Below are 20614 nucleotides of genomic sequence, written 5' to 3'. Positions count from 1 at the left end.
ATCGAGGGGCAGGCTCGGGTTGGTAGGGAGAGATCGAGAGGCTAGAGGATACAGAGGAGAGCACCGGTTGCGTAGGTTTGACGGTGATTGGCCGGTGACTGAAATCGAGGAGAGGTGGGTGGACCTGGTGGAAACCCGATAAAGATGCTGAGGAGCAGTGCTATACACACGATAGTGGCGGACGATGTGTGCACGACAATGCAATCAGCTCCGTCCATTGCATGGCAACAGCAGACAGCAGGCCGCTAGATGCTTATCGTGCAGTGGTCGTGCACATATTTGTCGTCTGCGAAGCAGTTCCGATGCTGAGTGGGTGGCGGCGCGGCTAGGGGTGGATGGAACAAGCCTCCTAATTTTAGGGTTGGACCTCAAGTATATATAGCAGATCGATTTGGGGTGCATTTGGGCCCTTCGATTCAAATCAGACGGTCGAGAAAAAATTAGGGTGGGTGAGCCCAACAAATAAACAAAGACGTTTTGGGGATGTTGGGTGACGATCCGGACTCAACGGACACGAGTGCCCGTCGGGTTCGGGGAGGTTTTTTGGACGCGCACGCGAGGAGGGTCGTGGCCTGACGAGAGAGGTTAGGTTGGGCCTGGCAGTGAGTGGACTATGCAGACGGTCTCGAGCTGAGAGAAGAGAAGAGAGAGAGGCCCGACGATTGTTTCGGAGACCGAAACGTCCGATGAAAGACCGGCTACTATTGCCGCTATAGATAATCGTTGGGGCATCAAACGGACTCCGAATGCGATGAAACTTGGCAGGCGGTCTACCTACAACATAACAACACCGCATGCCAACTTTTAGCCCATTCCGAGAGCATTTTCCAACCACTTATAAAATAACATTTCGGACGTGCCGCGGGCGCATGCAAGTATGTCTGGGCTCAGAACGGGCAGGCCGGGACGGATTGAGGTTTTGAAAACATGATGATACAATGCACATGATGACATGACCAGATGCAACATGCGAGCGAAAGACAAGGCAACAACAACGAAAAACTGGAGGACACCTGGCGCGTCGGTCTCGGGGCGTCACAGTGATATCTTACATGCGGCAAATTTAGCGGACACAAGATCTTCTTCGCCTCATCTACACTACGAGGCAACAAATTCCCCTTCGGCAATACTTTGTGTAAATATTTAATCTGGCATCCAGAATTGCATTTGTACTCTTGAATCTTGCCTTATTGTCCAGAAGTTTAAGCGTGACATGCAGGCGGGTGTGCTTAGGATTGCAACCTTCATACAGTGGAGTGTTCGCGTCTATTTCTAGTTGCACCAACTTTAGAGCCTCTTTAATAGAAGCCCTCTCGGTTGTTGTCTTCTTCTGAAGAAGATCTTTGACATGAGGAACTTGTAGCATTGTAGCCAATGACATATCCTGTGTGACAGTGTCATGCTGGGGAGTGAATGAGCAACTCATGCCGGGGGCTGAAGCGGGGGCTGCGTAGAGGGTTGTTGTCCGGGCTGATAACCACCAACACTGGCGTGCATGGAGTGCTCGCCGAGGGCTTGTCGCCCATCAAAGCCCTGGCCCTCTTCGCCGCCCTCTGGGCCAGCGTCACTGTGTTGCTGTAAAGATAAGATCAAGTCAGGGAAGATGGCACAGGCTGAGGGTCAGAAATGATGAAGGGCGTGATGCTTACTCATCCTCCTCTACTGGCTTGCTCTTTCTCTTCGGACTGAAGGACCCAAGGTCGAAGTCGGCCTCTGGGGCGGCGTCCGTGGATGAAGAGGAAGGGGAAGGCATCCTACGCCACTTGGATGAGGAAGAAACGGTGGCCATGGCCTTCTTCGCTGCCGCAACCCTCGTCTCATGCGCGGGCTGCGCCTGGGCCTGTTGCTGTTGTGTGGTCCTGCCGGGCCGGACCGGCTCGCCGGAGCTAGCCCGTCATAGGACTCGTTTTCTCCCTAGGGCATGGGGTCATCTTCCTCGGTCTCCTCTTCGACCGACTCCTCGACCATGTCTTCAACAAGGGGTACCCCAGTGCCGGTGCTGCTGGACCCCCTGGCAGTTCCCGTCCACTCGACGAACTTTCTCTCCTCTGCGGCCACGTGGGCCTCGTCCTCCACGGTGCCGAGGTTGCCGACCTTCTCGGCAAGCGCTGCCTCCTCTGCCCGGGCGGCGATGTGCACTAGCTCCTGCTTGGTGGTGTCACAGATGAGTTGTGGCTCATTGCGAACATACCTCTCCGAAAAGTTGTCGAAGAATTCCTGCACCAACTCTGCATCTGGCTTGGTCATAGTTGGGTCGAGGCCGTGTGCATTGAAGACCGACATCATGGCGATGATGGTGGTCTGGCAAGAGTTGTTGCTCAGCGGGACCACCTCCACCAGCAACCCGAACAGAGACTTGCCGGCCTTGCCAGCCTTGCCAGTCTTCTCGGCCTTGCCGGTCCTCTTGGCCCTGCCAACCTCGTTAACCTTGAGCTGAAAAACCTCTAGCAGAGGTGGGCCTGCTGCAGCACCATGAAGTTGTGATTCAGAACGGGGCGGATCCACATGATGTCGGCCGCGTTCCTGAAATCCCAGGCCGGCCTCCCCTTATTGTGGTAGAGACTATGAGCCTCTTCACTTTTTTCATCTCCAAGTGAGGCAAGCACGTTGCAACCGTCCCACGCATGACCTCTGGTCACGCACTCAATGCGGGTCGTGGGGAAGCGCAACTGGTGAGGGAGTTACCACAGTTTATACTCTGCCACGCGTGCCCGCGCACCGTTCTGGGCCTGGCCCAACAATGCTCTGCGCTCATGTGTGGCCCAGGCCCGGGGGCTCCTGTCGGTGTACAAAAGTAGGGGCCTTTCTGTACCCCTTTACTTGTGCATGGGAAGTCGTAGCCACACCTGTGTCCATGCTTGGCGGGGCAGAAGAAGGAAAGATACAAGGGTGTCGAGGCAGCACTCAAGCAGAAGCATAAAGAGCAAAGGGACAAGATGGGCTTCCCTCGGCAAGAGCCTTGCCGGCGCGGCCTACGTAGACCCGATAAGAGCCTTGTCGGGGCAACTTGCCCAACACCAACAAGACCGCCACCCTTGAGCCTGAGTGTTATGACGCCATCGACAACTTCAAGACCAAGGCTCGGGAGCGCCTGCATGGTGGCATACCCATCTTTGTGGAAACCAAAGGCCTGCAAGCCTAGATCGAAACCAGAAGACGAAGGCCCCCGGCAAGATCCTTGCGGGGGGCAGACAAAGACCCCCCGGCAAGACCCTTGCTGGGGACGGCCACAAGACCCCGGCAAGACCCTTTCTGGGGGCATCTACGGAGCTATAACACCCTCAATGCGACTATAGCTCCCACGTGTCGAGGCACGACTTAGAGACATAATCGCATTGAAGGCATATGTCGCAAGTTAGGCAATCTTCACAACATCCCATGTAATATAATAATGGAATGGGAGATTACATAGTTGGCTTACACTCGCCACGTCAATCAAGTACATAAATAACATTACATCATCCAAACACTCATGGCCTGACTATGGCGCCAAAATAAAAGAGAACCCAACATGCGACACGGTCCCAATCACCCCCAACTGGGCACCACTACTGATCATCGGGAAAGGAAACATAGTAACGTTGTGAGTCTTCGTCGAACTCCCACTTGAGCTCATACGCGTCTCCTGGAGCTGCATCTGGTGTAATAGTAATCTGTGAGCCACACGGACTCAGCAATCTCGCACCCTCGCGATCAAGACTATTTAAGCTTATAGGTATGGCAAGGTAAAAATAAGTGGAGCTGCAGCAAGCGACTAGCAAGTATGGTGGCTAACTTATTCGCAAAAGAGAGCGAGAAGAGGAGGCAAAGCGCGAGCGAGAAACTAGAGAGCAACCTGCGCAAAAATTACTCCAACACCGTGTCCACTTCCCGGACTCCGCCGAGAAGAGGCCATCACGGTAACACACTCAGTTGATTCATTTTAATTAATTAAGGTTCAAGTTATCTACAACCGGCCATTAACAAATTCCCATCTTCCCATAACCGCGGGCACGGCTTTCGAAAGTTCAATCCCTGCAGGGGAGTCCCAACTTAGCCCATGACAAGCTCTCACGGTCAACGAAGGAATAGACCTCCTCCCAAGACGTTCCGATTAGACTTGGTATCTTGGTAATTCAAGACACTTCGACAGGTTAAAACAAGACCAGCAACACCGCTCGAATGTGCCGACAAATCCTGATAGGAGCTGGACATATATCTTTCTCAGGGCACACTCAGATTGTCCTAGGTACGGGTAGGCCAGCCTAGAGTTGCCCCTGGTGGCCACCGGTAGCTGACAGGTGGACCAACACTCATAGGAGCACTGGCCCGGGGGGGGGGGGTTAAAATAAAGATGACCTTTGAGTCTGCAGAACCCAAGGGAAAGAAAAGGCTAGGTGGGAAATGGTAAAACCAAGGTTGGGCATTGTTGGAAAAGCTTTAATCAAGGCGAACTATCAAGGGGTTCCCATTATAACCCAACCGCGTAAGGGATGCAAAATCCGGGAACATAACACCGATATGACGGAAACTAGGGCGGCAAGAGTGGAACAAAACACTAGGCGAGAGGCCGAGCCTTCCACCCTTTACCAAGTATATAGATGCATTAAGATAACATGGCAATATAATGATATCCCAACAAGTAAATAAACGTTCCAACAAGGAACGGGCTCCAATCTTCACCTGCAACTAGCAACGCTATAAGAGGGGCTGAGCGAAGCGGTAACATAGCCAATCAACGGTTTGCTAGGACAAAGGTGGGTTATAGGTTTGACATGGCAATTTGGGAGGCTTGCAAGCAAGTGGTAGGCATCGTAGCATTGGCATAGCAAAAGAGCGAGCAAACTAGCATAGCAAAGATAGTAGTGATTTCGAGGGTATGATCATCTTGCCTGAGATCCCGCAAGGAAGAAGAACGAGTCCATGAAGAAGACAAACTGAACGTAAACGAACGGGTCCTCACAATGCGACGTTATCGGAACCAACCCGAAGAAGCAAACACCGGAAAAGAAGCACACAACATAGTAAACAACCACCACATAGACATGGCATGATGCACAAACAATTATGATGCATGTCCGGTTTAAAGAGGCATGGCATGGCAAAGTGCACAAACAATCCTACAAATTAAGTGGAGCTCAATATGCAACTTTGTTGCATATTAATGAAACACCACATGACTTATTTAGTTCTCTCTCGTTTATGTACCCAACAATATTAAATGTTGTTAAACATGGAAAGCGGGTGAAGCAAAGTAAAACTACCTATCTAGTCAAATTTAAATGAGGCCGGAAGCAATGAACAACATTTCCGGTAAATCCCCATATGCATATATTAGGTTTGGTACTGTTCTGCCCTAAACATAATTTTAGAGTTATTAAACATGCAAAACAAGTGCACCATGTTAAACTAGGAAAAATTCTACCCCATTTACATATAAAGTTTGTTAGATTCGGAGCTACGGTTAATTAGTTATGAATTAAATCATTTTAACATGGCATAGGAGAAAATTTAACCAAACAACATTTTAAGCATTTTAAACATAGATGAAAGTTCGATATTATTTATCTACACAAAATTCTAAGCAACTTTCATGTATAATTCATTTTAAACCGATGCACCAATTGTGAGTTATTATATGCATGAAGTTGAAGGTCTTTTCTGTAAAACTGTTGTCTCTGGAAAAAAATAGCTAAACTCGTAGAATTGGGAAAAAACATGGCACCGGCCGCATCTGTTCTCACCATGGGCCTTGCCCAGAACTGTGGAGAGGTAGCCAGGAGAGGTGCGCTGGGCTGGCGCGGTGTAGTAGAGAAGTGGCTGGGCCTGGCTGGAGAGACGGGCCAGCCCACACGCGGTCAACGGGCAGGTGCGGATCGGGGACCTCCCGATCGAGTGAGGCGGCGACGACTCCTGCGCTCCGCCGAGCAGGTGGCGGCGGGCCTGAGCGAAGGGCGGCGGAGGATGATAGATCCGGAGGTGGCGGCTCAGTTTTTGGGCGAATCCAGCGGCGGGAGGCGAGGGCGACGCCGAGGGAGCTCCGGCTCCAGCGAACTCCCATGGCGGCGGTGGTTCCTGCAGGGAGGCGACACTAGTGAGGAGCAGAGAGAGAGAAACGGAGGGAGAAGAAAGGAGAGGGGGCGCGGGGCAATGGCCTAGGTCGGAGGTGCTCGTCGGCGGCGAGGCTCCGGTGGCCGGCGAGTGCAAGGCGGCGGCGATGGAGATCGGGCGCTGTCCGATCCAGGCGCGGGAGGTTGGAGGGGCTCGGGGCGAGCGGGGTCCGTCGGCGGGCCACTTCTGGTCGGGCGGGCTGCGGCCGGGCCTGGAGGGCCGCGGTGCGATGGAGGGCACGGGGAGGCGACGTGGCGGCTTGCCACTGGCCACGGGCGGCGCTGAGTGGCGGCGCAGCCAATCAGAGAGCGCCAATTGGCGGTGGAGGGGTGGCCGGCGCCGGAAATAGAGGAGAGGAGGTGGGAGGCGGCTGGCTCATGATTGGGGGCGCGGATTTCGAGGAGGAGGAAGGAGAAGGCCCAAAATGGCATGGAGGGGGTCTATATAAGCCAGGAGGAGCTAGGATTGGGGGTTTGAGGCCGTCTCGGAGCCGTTCGATCTCGATCGGATGACCCGGAGCGGAGGGGGTTAGATAGGTGGGCTAGTGGGCTGTGAAGAGAGGTTGGGCTGAGATGAGAGGAGAGGAGTGCAGCCCGACAACTGTTTCCGGAGACCGAAAACGTCCGACGTTAGACCGGCTACTATGCCGCTATATTTATCCGTTGGGACGTCAAACGGACTCCGAATGCGATGAAACTTGGCAGGCGGTCTACTGACAACAAAACAACACCGCATGTCAACTTTCAACCCATTCCGAGAACATTTTCCGGCCACTTATAAAATAATATTTCGGACATGCCGCGGGCGCGTGCAAGTGTGTCTGGGCTCAGAACGGACAACGGACGGAACGAGGAGACCGGGACGGATGCAAGTTTTGAAAAACATGATGATGCAATGCACATGATGACATGGCAAGATGCAACACGCAAGAAAATGACATGGCAACGACGGCGAATAACAGGACGACAATAGGCACATCGGTCACGGGGCGTTACAACACTCCACCACTACGAGAGGATCTCGTCCCGAGATCTAGAATGGCACCGGGGAAACAACGGAAGGAAGAGAGGAGAGGTAAAACTAAGTTGCTTCTTTGACAAACGAATGAAACCAAAGAACCTTGAGAGGTTGAACAAATTCGAGAAAAGAATACAACGAAGGTGAACAAGGTCGAAAACACTCCGTTAGCAAAGAGGGACAAAGAACATTTGCGAAAAACCTTGAGGTTGAAGGGAAGATATATATTGAAAACACGCCGGTTAAGGAAGGGGATCAAGGAAGACCAAATTCGAACAACACTCCGGTTGAAAAGTGATACAAGACTAGATAAGATGAAAAGAACTTGAGCAGAGGACATGACACTCCGGTTAAATGGATAAGCACGAAAAGAACATGATCTTTGACAAACGAGATGATGGGTTGAAAAGAGCAACATCACAATGACTCCGGAACAAAGGGAAACAAGATCTTGAGAGAGCACAGTTACAACAAATGCTAGAATGTAGTTGTTGAAAACCAACAACAAAAAGAATAATCTTGATATGGTCTTATGAAATACATCTCAAAATTATGAGGTGACAATCTGCCACTCACGGGAAAGAATTGTATTTATTTGAACAAGGAGACGAGAAAGTATTTCACCGGGAGGATAAAGAAGATCTTGGATCATTTATGAGCACCATAGATAGCAACAATCCTTAGGGAAGGCTTTAGGTGAAATATAACCCAAGATAACTCCCATGACGAGCTTGATGGATTTAAGATATCTCAATCTTGACAACATGTGAGTCATGAACCGCATAGGGAAATCATCAAGAATGACATAATACCACATCAAATGATACGGTAGAAAGAATTGAACTCCGGATTGCAAGATGAAGAATGCTTGGGCCCTTTAGAAAAGAATCTCGATGAACACTTCGAGAAGGAGTATCAAACGAAAAGAAAAAGAAGTTCAAAACACAAAGTGAAACCTTGTAATGATTTAAATGGATCTCCGTGATAATTAGATCTTGGAACTCCGGGAACGAAAAATGAATCAAGTGAAACCGAGAATTTGATGGGCCTCCGGAATAAAGAATTAATTACTTGGATGAAGCAAGAACAAGAATTATGTTATGCGTATCCTTCACCAATTAAATTGATGACCATCAACGGATTTGGCATACCACTTATTCTCGTAGAAAGATTAAGATAGATATGGCGCAAACTTGAGAAAGTCTTCAACGATCCACCGGTAGAATTTGGAAAGCATGAATGCATAGATATGATACACGAAGGAAGAAAACTCTTGAACGAACCACCGTAAGAATTAAAAATGAACAAAGAAAAGATAAGGAAGACACCGGGAAGAATTAGCAAATAAATGAAGATGCTTGAGAGAATTTAGACCCATGAGAACGAAGAGATCACGAGCCGATTAGAGATCTCTTGAACGATGCACCGGTAGGATTGGAGAATGATAACTGAAAGCTAAGAATTAATAAATCTTAGATGATGGGCTCCGGATGAACAAACTGAAAAGGCTCCTGAATTGCTCCGGATGGGTGAAAAGAATTCTCACGATCAAAACAATTACAAGAGGATGGCCACAAGCTAGAATCATGAATCTTGAAGAGAATGGAGCAAGATTAAAGAGAAACTCTTCTTCAGTCTTCAAAATCTGAGAATGACAAAGAGAAACACCACCATGAATTATTTAGACACTCTGGGAGAATGAAAACAAAGAGGTTGAGCCAATGATAAAAAAAATTCGACAGATCTTGGAGAAAGCATTTGACTGATGAAAAATTCATTCTTATGTCAAACTTCAAAAGAAATTTTGTGGATAGCTCCGGGAAAATAAGAAGAGTCAGGTAAGATCCTGGGAAAAGACCTATGGGTTAGGGCCCACTCAAAAGAAACGCTGTTGAAATGTTTTAAAAGAGAGGATTGCGTCGGTTGAATTAAATGGCATGAATGAGATAGCAATCTCGAAAGATCTTGAAAGGATCTTGAATGAAAAGACGAGCCTTTGAGAAAATTTGAGCACACCGGAACAAATGAATAGCGAGAAGTGAATTATTATGAGGTGCACCGGTATGAGAAGGCATTTGAAATAAGGAAAAGAATATGATCTTCAACGCTTGAATTGGTTCCACCGGAGAATATAAAAGAACAAAGAATGATAAACTAGAAGCTCCGTTAGAATCTTCATGACAATCACCGGATAAGAATATTGAAGGAAAAAAAGAATGGAGAGACTTCCATAATAAAATGGATATTTGATAAAGGAATCCGAGTCCTCGAAGAAAAACCAGGGAGGGAGGGTGGGAAAGCACCGTTGAGAATGAAACGAACACCATTGAGAAGAGCTGAGATTGGATCTTGCAAATGTTGAAGTGATCGAATCCACTTGAAGAGAAACACACCGGTTAAAAAGGATTGGCAAAAGCCATCTTGATGAACATGAAGGATTTGTATTCCCATCGGAGTATGAGAACACTGCTTAGGGAAGGTATGGAATCAACATTTGACTTCGAAGCAACTCGAATACCACAAATCAAAAACAACAACAAAGGATTGGCTTGCGGAATAAGCCAGAACAAACATATAATAGAGATTTCGTCCGATATTTTCATGGTGGGGCCTACACGGGCTCGGTCGTACAGCACCATCATGTACAAGGCAGTGCACATGACATACGAAGCGTCCCCGAGTCGACATAGCCAAGGACTCTTTAAGACACAACGAGACCACTGTAAAACCGACCGTGAATAGGCGGACCACTAGACGTTGAACCCCAATTTCATATCATACATCTGTCGGGAAGATATCCTACGAGCTACTTGAATTCCCACCTATGAACTCTCAAACCTTTCCGGTTATGCAATCAGGTGTTGGGAATACAGGGGAAGCATAATATCTCACCCAAACTAGCAAATCCCACATCCAACTGTATCCATCCTTCAACACATAACCAAGAAACCTTCGGAAATCATCTACCTCAACCTTCGAAAAGCATCCGTTATACAAGTTATGGCGATACTCCCGAACTCCCGCCCCAGTACTGGGTGGCGTCGAGGTTATTTCACCAACGAACTGCATAAAAGAGATTTTCGATGTCGGCGTACTAAACTCAGGTATTCCAGAACTGCAACGATAAAATTATGACGACAACACCTCAGAGCTCAACTCCTCAGGACACTTCCACTAAACCCCTGACAGGAGGCACCAAGTCAATGTTCTCATCATAAAACCATCGGAACGATTCCAAGATACCCGCGTGATCCTAAATTTTTTTTAGTGAAATTTGAGAAGAGAAGAGTCAAAACTACATGTCAGGATGCCTTACCAGAGCGATGAGGAGACTGGGAAGTAAAAAGAATTCCTAAACTCTCCGATATATAATTCCTAAAGACTCAAAACATTTTTCTAGACACAACTCAGCCACTAAAAACGATGAAGCAATGGGGGCTCCTAAGGTCGGGGAAGGCTCTGATTACCAACTTATAACACCCTCGATGCGACTATAGCTCCCACGTGTCGAGGCACGACTTAGAGACATAATCGCATTGAAGGCATATGTTGCAAGTTAGGCAATCTTCAAAACATCCCATGTAATATAATAATGAAATGGGAGATTACATAGTTGGCTTACACTCGCCACGTCAATCAAGTACATAAATAACATTACATCATCCAAACACTCATGGCCCGACTACGGCGCCAAAATAAAAGAGAACCCAACATGCGACACGGTCCCAATCACCCCCAACTGGGCACCACTACTGATCATCGGGAAAGGAAACATAGTAACGTTGTGAGTCTTCGTCGAACTCCCACTTGAGCTCATACGTGTCTCCTGGAGCGGAATCATCGGGCCCTGCATCTGGTGTAATAGTAATCTATGAGCCACAGGGACTCAGCAATCTCGCACCCTCGTGATCAAGACTATTTAAGCTTATAGGTATGGCAAGGTAAAAATAAGTGGAGCTGCAGCAAGCGACTAGCAAGTATGGTGGCTAACTTATTCGCAAAAGAGAGCGAGAAGAGGAGGCGAAGCGCGAGCGAGAAACTAGAGAGCAACCTGCGCAAACATTACTCCAACACCATGTCCACTTCTCGGACTCCGCCGAGAAGAGGCCATCACGGTAACACACTCAGTTGATTCATTTTAATTAATTAAGGTTCAAGTTATGTACAACCGGACATTAACAAATTCCCATCTGCCCATAACTGCGGGCACGACTTTCCAAAGTTCAATCCCTGCAGGGGAGTCCCAACTTAGCCCATGACAAGCTCTCACGGTCAATGAAGGAATAGACCTCCTCCCAAGACGTTCCGATTAGACTTGGTATCTTGGTAATTCAAGACACTTCGACAGGTTAAAACAAGACCAGCAACACCGCCCGAATGTGCCGACAAATCCTGATAGGAGCTGGACATATATCTTTCTCAGGGCACACTCAGATTGTCCTAGGTACGGGTAGGCCAGCCCAGAGTTGCCCCTGGTGGCCACCGGTAGCTGACAGGTGGACCAACACTCAGAGGAGCAATGGCCCGGGGGGGGGGGGGTTAAAATAAAGATGACCCTTGAGTCTGCAGAACCCAAGGGAAAGAAAAGGCTAGGTGGCAAATGGTAAAACCAAGGTTGGGCATTGTTGGAAAATCTTTAATCAAGGCGAACTATCAAGGGGTTCCCATTATAACCCAACCGCGTAAGGGACGCAAAATCCAGGAACATAACACCGATATGACGGAAACTAGGGCGGCAAGAGTGGAACAAAACACTAGGCGAGAGGCCGAGCCTTCCACCCTTTACCAAGTATATAGATGCATTAAGATAACATGGCAATATAATGATATCCCAAGAAGTAAATAAATGTTCCAACAAGGAACGGGCTCCAATCTTCACCTGCAACTAGCAACGCTATAAGAGGGGCTGAGCGAAGTGGTAACATAGCCAATCAACGGTTTGCTAGGACAAAGGTGGATTAGAGGTTTGACATGGCAATTTGGGAGGCTTGCAAGCAAGTGGTAGGCATCATAGCATTGGCATAGCAAAAGAGCGAGCAAACTAGCATAGCAAAGATAGTAGTGATTTCGAGGGTATGATCATCTTGCCTGAGATCCCGCAAGGAAGAAGAACGAGTCCATGAAGAAGACAAACTAAACGTAAACGAATGGGTCCTCACAACGCGACATTATGGGAACCAACCCGAAGAAGCAAACACCGGAAAAGAAGCACACAACATAGTAAACAACCACCACATAGACATGGCATGATGCACAAACAATTATGATGCATGTCCGGTTTAAAGAGGCATGGCATGGCAAAGTGCACAAACAATCCTACAAATTAAGTGGAGCTCAATATGCAACTCCGTTGCATATTGATGAAACACCACATGACTTATTTAGTTCTCTCTCGTTTATGTACCCAACAATATTAAATGTTGTTAAACATGGAAAGCGGGTGAAGCAAAGTAAAACTACCTATCTAGTCAAATTTAAATGAGGCCAGAAGCAAGGAACAACATTTCCGGTAAATCCCCATATGCATATATTAGGTTTGGTACTGTTCTGCCCTAAACATAATTTTAGAGTTATTAAACATGCAAAACAAGTGCACCATGTTAAACTAGGCAAAATTCTACCCCATTTACATATAAAGTTTGTTAGATTCGGAGCTACAGTTAATTAGTTATGAATTAAATCATTTTAACATGGCATAGGAGCAAATTTAACCAAACAACATTTTAAGCATTTTAAACATAGATGAAAGTTGGATATTATCTATGTACACAAAATTCTAAGCAACTTTCATGTATAATTCATTTTAAACCTATGCACCAATTGTGAGTTATTATATGCATGAAGTTGAAGGTCTTTTCTGTAAAACTGTTGTCTCTGGAAAAAATAGCTAAACTCGTAGAATTGGGAAAAAAACAAGGCACGGGCCGCATCTGTTCTCACCATGGGCCTTGCCCAGAAGTGTGGAGAGGTAGCCAGGAGAGGCGCGCTGGGCTGGCGCGGTGTAGTAGAGGAGTGGCTGGGCCTGGCTGGAGAGACGGGCCGGCCCACACGCGGTCAACGGGCAGGTGCGGATCGGGGACCTCCCGATCGAGTGAGGCGGCGGCGACTCCGGCGCTCCGCCGAGCAGGTGGCGGCGGGCCCGAGCGAAGGGCGTCGGAGGATGACGGATCCGGAGGTGGCGGCTCAGTTTTTGGGCGAATCCAGTGGCGGGAGGCGAGGGCGACGCCGAGGGAGCTCCGGCTCCAGCGAACTCCCATGGCGGCGGCGGTTCCTGCAGGGAGGCGACACTGGTGAGGAGCAGAGAGAGAGAAACGAAGGGAGAAGAAAGGAGAGGGGGCGCGGGGCAATGGCCTGGGTCGGAGGTGCTCGTCGGCGGCGAGGCTCCGGTGGCCGGCGAGTGCAAGGCGGCGGCGATGGAGATCAGGCGCTGTCCGATCCAGGCGCGGGAGGTTGGAGGGGCTCGGGGCGAGCGGGGTCCATCGGCGGGCCACTTCTGGCCGCGAGGGCTGCGGCCGGGCCTGGAGGGCCGCGGTGCGATGGAGGGCACGGGGAGGCGACGTGGTGGCTTGCCACTGGCCACGGGCGGCGCTGAGTGGCGGCGCAGCCAATCAGAGAGCGCCAAGTGGCGGTGGAGGGGTGGCCGGCGCCGGAAATAGAGGAGAGGAGGTGGGAGGCGGCTGGATCATGATTGGGGGCGTGGATTTCAAGGAGGAGGAAGGAGAAGGCCCAAAATGGCATGGAGGGGGTCTATATAAGGCAGGAGGAGCTAGGGTTGGGGGTTTGAGGCCGTCTCGGAGCCGTTCGATCTCGATCGGACGACCCGGAGCGGAGGGGGTTAGATAGGTGGGCTAGTGGGCTGTGAAGAGAGGTTGGGCTGAGATGAGAGGAGAGGAGTGCAGCTCGGCAACTGTTTCCGGAGACCGAAAACGTCCGACGTTAGACCGGCTACTATGCCGCTATATTTATCCGTTGGGACGTCAAACGGATTCCGAATGCGATGAAATTTGGCAGGCGGTCTACTGACAACAAAACAACACTGGATGCCAACTTTCAACCCATTCCGAGAACATTTTCCGGCCACTTATAAAATAATATTTCGGACATGCCGCGGGCGCGTGCAAGTGTGTCTGGGCTCAGAACGGACAACGGACGGAACGAGGAGACCGGGACGGATGCAAGTTTTGAAAAACATGATGATGCAATGCACATGATGACATGGCAAGATGCAACACGCAAGCAAATGACATGGCAACGACGGCGAATAACAGGACGACAACAGGCACATCGGTCATGGGGCGTTACAGGAGCCAAGATCAGGCCCGCACTTGCCAGAGTTTCGCTGCCCCGCGCCCGTTCCGACGTGGCGGCCAGCCCACCAACTCGGCGAGCGCCTGCGTGGAAGCATGCAGCTTCTAGGCTAACTAGCCAAGCACCTGTGTGGTGGCACACAGATCTTCGTGAAGACCCTACCACCGCACCAGCTCAGCAACCAGCCAGCCAGAATGGCGCTGCGTGCCTCGTCAGCTTGGACGTGTGTTAGAGCGAGGCAAGGCGGCGAAGGACGAGACGAGCTTCTCTGCCGTCCCCGATAAAGCAAGAGGGCACGTCGGTAGCGCATTAAATGCATTTGTCCTACGGTGCCAGGCGATAGACATGTACACTGTACATACTGTCCACCTCCTGTGTGCCACTATGGCAACCCCTTTGGCATATAAAAGGAGGCCCGAGGCATACCAAGGAAGGATTTAGATTCAGACTTTTTGGACTAGGCATGCCCCGCAGCTAGTTCAAGAGCTCAAATACACTAAATACACCTGCTCTTTGCGCAGCCCCACGCCCCGCCAACCGTAGAAGGGACTCCCCGAGGCATCCCATAGGTGTTGTTCCTGAGCCCCGACACGAATCATGAATGTATTGCAACACCCTACAGCGTGGGCCCCTCACATTTGCGTGAGACGGAAGGCACTATAGGACAACACCATAATTAAAATATGCAATCATACCAACCAAGATCACGATTAACTCAGAGAACAAAATAGATCTACTCAAACATCATAGGATAGCCAAATATCATTGGGAAATAATATATGGAGTTGAGCACCATGTTTAAGTCGAGATTACAACGGGGAGAAGGGGTGTTACAACGCTGCATAGAGGGGGAGAGAGTTGGTGTTGACGGTAGGAAGATTGTTGATGTAGATCACCGTCACGATCCTATCCTCGACGGCACTCCGGCGCCACCTGTTGGCAACTGTGGGCAAAGACGAGGATGATGGCGAGGCTACGGGGCATTTTGGCCATGATCCAGAGGCGGGGGCGAAGGAGACGAGGTCGACGGTGCTCCTGGACATATTTTTAGGGAGCAGGGGGGGGGGGGTTGGTGGCCGCTTCATCGACCATGGCCATGGAGTACGTGAGCTCATGTGTGCGTGCGGGAGTTAGCAGTGGCGCGAGGGAAGGGGAAGGCGCGGGGAAGGACTGATACCTCTCCAACATATCTATAAATTTTTATTGTTCCATGCTATTGTATTATCTGTTTTGGATGTTTTATATGCATTAATATGCTATTTTATATTATTTGTTGGACTAACTTATTAACCTAGAGCCCAGTGCTAGTGCCAGTTTCTGTTTTTTCCTTGTTTTTGAGGTTTGCAGAAAAGGAATACCAAACAGAGTCCAAACTAAATAAAATTGTCGTGATGATTTTTCTTGGACCAGAAGACACCTAGGAGACTTGGAGTTCAAGTCAGAGGAGCCACGAGGCGACGACAAGGGTGGAGGGCGTAGCCTAGGAGGGGTGCCCCTACCTTCTGGGCCCCTCATGAACCCCTGACCTAGTTTTGCCTCCTATATATTCATATATATTCCCAAACCATCAGAAGTATCCACGAAAGCACTTTTCCACCACCGGAACCTTTTGTTCCCGTGAGATCCCATCTTGGGGCCTTTTCTGGCATCCTGTCGGAAGGGGGTTATATCACGGAGGGCATCTACATGAACTCTATTTCCCTTCCGATGAAGCGTGAGTAGTTTACCATAGACCTGCTGGTTCATAGCTAGTAGCTAGATGGCTTCTTCTCTCTCTTTGATTCTCAATACCATGTTCTCCTCGATGTTCTTGGAGATTTATCTAATGTAATATTCTTTTGCGGTGTGTTCGTCGAGCCGCTGAATTGTGGATTTATGATCAACTTATTTGTTAACATTATTTGAATCTTCTCTGAATTCTCATATGCATGATTTGATATCTTTGTATTTCTCTTTGAACTATCTATTTGGTTTGGCCAACTAGATTGGGTTTTCTTGCAATGGGATAGGTGCTTAGCTTTGGGTTCTATCTTGCAGTGTCCTCACCCAGTGAAAAAGTAGGGGTAGCGAGGCACATATTGTATTGTTGCCATCAAGGACAAAAAGGTGGGGTTTACATCATACTGCATGAGTTTATTCCTCTCCTTCATGTCATCTTACTTAAGGCGTTACTCCATTCTTTATCAACTTAATACTCTAGATGTCCATTAGCTTTATCGGGGGCGGGAACGAGGCCCGTCCCGTCCGTCGCCGCTTGGCCTCGCTTCGATACGCGCCCAGACTAGCGATGCATGCCGCGCCATGTAGGCAGGCAGGCAGTTGAGGTGGCGTGGTGGTAGGGCCTTCATGAAGATCTGCATGCCGCCACACAGGTGCTTGCAGATTTGGCCTGGAAGATGCATGTTGCCACGCAGGTGCCTGCCGAGCTGGTTGGGCTCGCTGCAGCATGCGAACGGCGGTGGAGTCTTGGCTGATGCGGGCCTGGTAGTGGCCCTACTGATGCCCTCGGCAAGGGTCTTGCCGAGGGCCCGGAAAGGATCTTGTCGTGGCGTTGCTGTCATCCCCGGCAAGGGTCTTGCCGGGAGTCTTGTGGATTTCCTCGGCTAGGATCCTGCCGAGGGTCGCCATCTTCTAATCCTCATCTGATCTTGTGTTTATGATCTTGACGAAGATTTGCATGCCACCACAGAGGCGCCTCCTGAGCCTTGGTTCCAACGCAGTTGTGTGGGTCGGAGCCTGTGGGTTCAAGGGTGGCTCGCTCTACTGGTGTTGGGCAAGTTGCCCCGGCAAGGCTCTTGCCGGGGGCTGCGGGGGGGGGGGGGGCTGCCTCGGCAAGGACCTTGCCGAGGGAGTCCACCTCACCCTCTTGCCCTCCTGCACTCTTGGTCTTGGCGTCGCCTTAGTTGTCTTGTGCTTCAGCTTCTCTCTGACTTCCCTCCTCTGCCCTACTGAGTGTGTCCACGGCGCGTGGCTCTGACTGCCCGTGCACAAGTAAAGGGGTCAAAAGGAAAGCCCCTACTTTTGTACACCGACAGGAGCCCTCGGGCCTGGGCCACACATAAGCGCGACGCGTTGTTGGGCCAGGCCCAGAATGGTGCGTGGGCAGGTGGGGTAGATTTTACCGTAGTAACTTCTCGTCCGATGTGCTTCCCCATGACCCGCGTTGAACGCGTGACGTGGGGGTCATGCGTGGGGAGGTTCCTGCATGCATGCGTCACATCATCGTAAAGAGGCGGCTCGTGCCTTCCCCATAAAAGTAGGGAGGCATAGAGGCACGACCCAGTTACTTTTGTGGACTCGGGTCGTGGTCTTTAAGGCGCCCACACCCCACGATCACGGGGTGGGGAGCGGCCACTTCGCCTGTCCCTTCAATGCTGCTCGCTCTCCATGTGTCCCTCATGCAGGTGGGAGGAGGTGGAGGCGGGAAACCGGGCCGTCGCTGATTGGGGCAGCGAGCCGGTCCTGATTCCCTGCGCCCGCGATGACTGGATTGGACTAGTGGGGCGGCCGAGCCCCGACTCCGCCCCTTTATAAGAAGGGGAGGGGGCGGCATTCCACATTCTTCCATCATCCATCTCCTTCCACCTCCGCTTCTTTCTTCCACCCGCCATGGCGAGGGGAGACGCTGGCCCTTCGACGGTGGCGGCGAGGGTAGCTACTCGTCAGCGCGTTCCTCCTCCCCAAGTGCTCGTGGCGGCGGAACCGGCCACGAGAGGAAGGGGGAGGGGGCGAGGCCAAGGTCGTCGTAGCACTCGGGGGCGAGGAGGACGGGGCGGTGCATCGGCCTCTCCTCCACCAGCGACGCCTCCCCCGACGGAGCGCCACGTCGGGGACCAGCCCCGCGAGTTCTTCATCAGGCTACACCGGCCACCGCATCGCCGCCTCCATCTCCCCACCGCATTTACTCGGGAGATGGAGCTCGATCCACCCAGACCCTCTGGTTGCATATGAAGGGCTGCGGGAACGGCGACAAGCGGGTCGACGTCGACTTCCCTGCCTCTCACGTCGTGTAGCTCCGCCGCGGATGGAAGACGTTCACACGCAACCACAGCTTGACGGCGGGGCTTTTCCTCTACTTCAAGTTAATGGAGGGCAGCCTGCTTTCCGTCAAGGTCTTCGGAGATCTCGGAACTCGCTTGAAGTGCTGCGTGGAGAGCACCTCCGGCGATGAAGATTCCTCCTCAAGCGGGAGTGAGGAGGAAGACAGCGACAACGACAACAAGGGAGTCGAGCGGCAGGGCACCGACTCCGACTTTGACTTACCGCGCCGCCGCTCCCTCGGCCACGCGCCTTGCTGAGGGCCATCCCCGCCAAGCTCTCCATCGAGGTGCTCCCTATCGTGTCTCCTTGGGCGGCTGGCGTAGGAGGGCCGGAGAAGGCGAAGAAGGCGGGTGGCGGCCATCAAGTCAGAGTACGTGGGCACCGACGCCTTCGTCGCGTATCGCCGGCCCGCTGCCTCATCTTCCAGCTCCCCTCCCGGCACCGGGACGTTCTCTTGGTGCCTTCTGCTGCTCGCACCTCGCCTAGGCGCTCCTTTCTCCGTACTACACTCTTGTTCCACCTTCTGAGGCGAGGGACAAGAAAGGGATTATGGGCATCTTATCTTTTTCTAGTTTCTAAGCCTGAGGGCACTTGTGAATTTTAAAACTTGTTATCCCCTTGCTCATGTTTCTAATTCCATATGTAATGTACCTGTATGTGATTTTTTTAATGAAAAAGGGTGCTTGCCGGGTTCTTTGTGCGTGAGCGAGGCCCATGCCAAGGATGAATCCTTGCTATTTTTAAGATAGACATTGTCGCTCGGCAACAGGCCTAGCCATCTCCCCACTTCGGTCGACCATTCTCGCACTCTTGGCGGAGGCAGGGGTCAAGTAGAGTTAGGCCCCTCATTCATTTCCTCACCATCGTGAATACTACCAAATTCCGACCCAGGAGGTAGCTCTTCGGTATAGGAAATGGGGAGCACGGTGGTTTTAAGAACATAAATGAGGTATCACATGTCCTAGTTCTATACGGAAACGCATAACAGGGGGATGAAAGACTTATCTGAATCCGCAGCCCCCGGCAACCTTGGCTTGCCGTGGTTGGATCCTTGTATCTTCAGCCCCCGACAGTCTTAGCCTGCAGGGGCTGGAGCGCCGGTTCGAACTCTTTTTCCCAAGCGGCTCAGCAGAAGTGTCTGCATTCCCTGCAAACCAAAGAGAACAGAAAGATGCACACTCGACCTCTAGGCTAGGGGTTAGTCGCCGCTAAGCACTATCAACCCTAACCGAGGGAGAGACTTAACCTAGCATGCATGCTATAACTTAGGGCGCCAACGCTTCGTTTTTTTATGCTCAGGGTCTGCGCTTGGCTTTGTACAGAGGGTTACATGCCTTGCCGGCTGATACATCTCCAATGTATCTATAATTTTTGATTGCTCCATGCTATATTATCTATTGTTTTGGACATTATTGGGCTTTATTATCCACTTTTATATTATTTTTGGGACTAACCTAATAACCGGAGGCCCAGCCCATAATTGTAGTTTTTTGCCTGTTTTAGGGTTTCGAACAAAAGGAATATCAAACGGAGTCCAAACGGAATGAAACCTTCGGGAACGTGATTTTCTCACCGAATACAACTCAGGAGACTTGGACCCTACGTCAAGGCACGTAATAGGAGGCCACGAGGTAGGGGGGCGCGCCCTACCCTACCAGGCGCGCCCCCACCCTCGTGGGCCCCCTGTTGCTCCACCGACATACTTCTTCCTCCTATATATATCGACATACCCCCAAACGATCAGATACGGAGCCAAAAACCTAATTCCTTCGCTGCAACTTTCTGTATCCACGAGATCCCATCTTGGGGCCTGTTCCAGAGCTCCGCCGGAGGGGGCATCGATCACGGAGGGCTTCTACATCATCATCCAAGCCCCTCCGATGAAGTGTGAGTAGTTTACTTCAGACCTACGGGTCCATAGTTAGTAGCTATATGGCTTCTTCTCTCTTTTTGGATCTCAATACAATGTTCTCCCCCTCTCTTGTGGAGATCTATTCGATGTAATCTTCTTTTTGCGGTGTGTTTGTTGAGATCAATGAATTGTGGGTTTATGATCAAGTCTATCTATGAATAATATTTGAATCTTCTCTGAATTCTTTTACGTATGATTGGTTATCTTTGCAAGTCTCTTCGAATTATCAGTTTGGTTTGGCCTACT

Source organism: Triticum aestivum, chromosome 6A, assembly GCF_018294505.1.
Source record: "Triticum aestivum cultivar Chinese Spring chromosome 6A, IWGSC CS RefSeq v2.1, whole genome shotgun sequence".
In the NCBI taxonomy this organism is placed as follows: Eukaryota; Viridiplantae; Streptophyta; class Magnoliopsida; order Poales; family Poaceae; genus Triticum; species Triticum aestivum.
Note: the sequence above shows the minus strand (reverse complement) of the source record.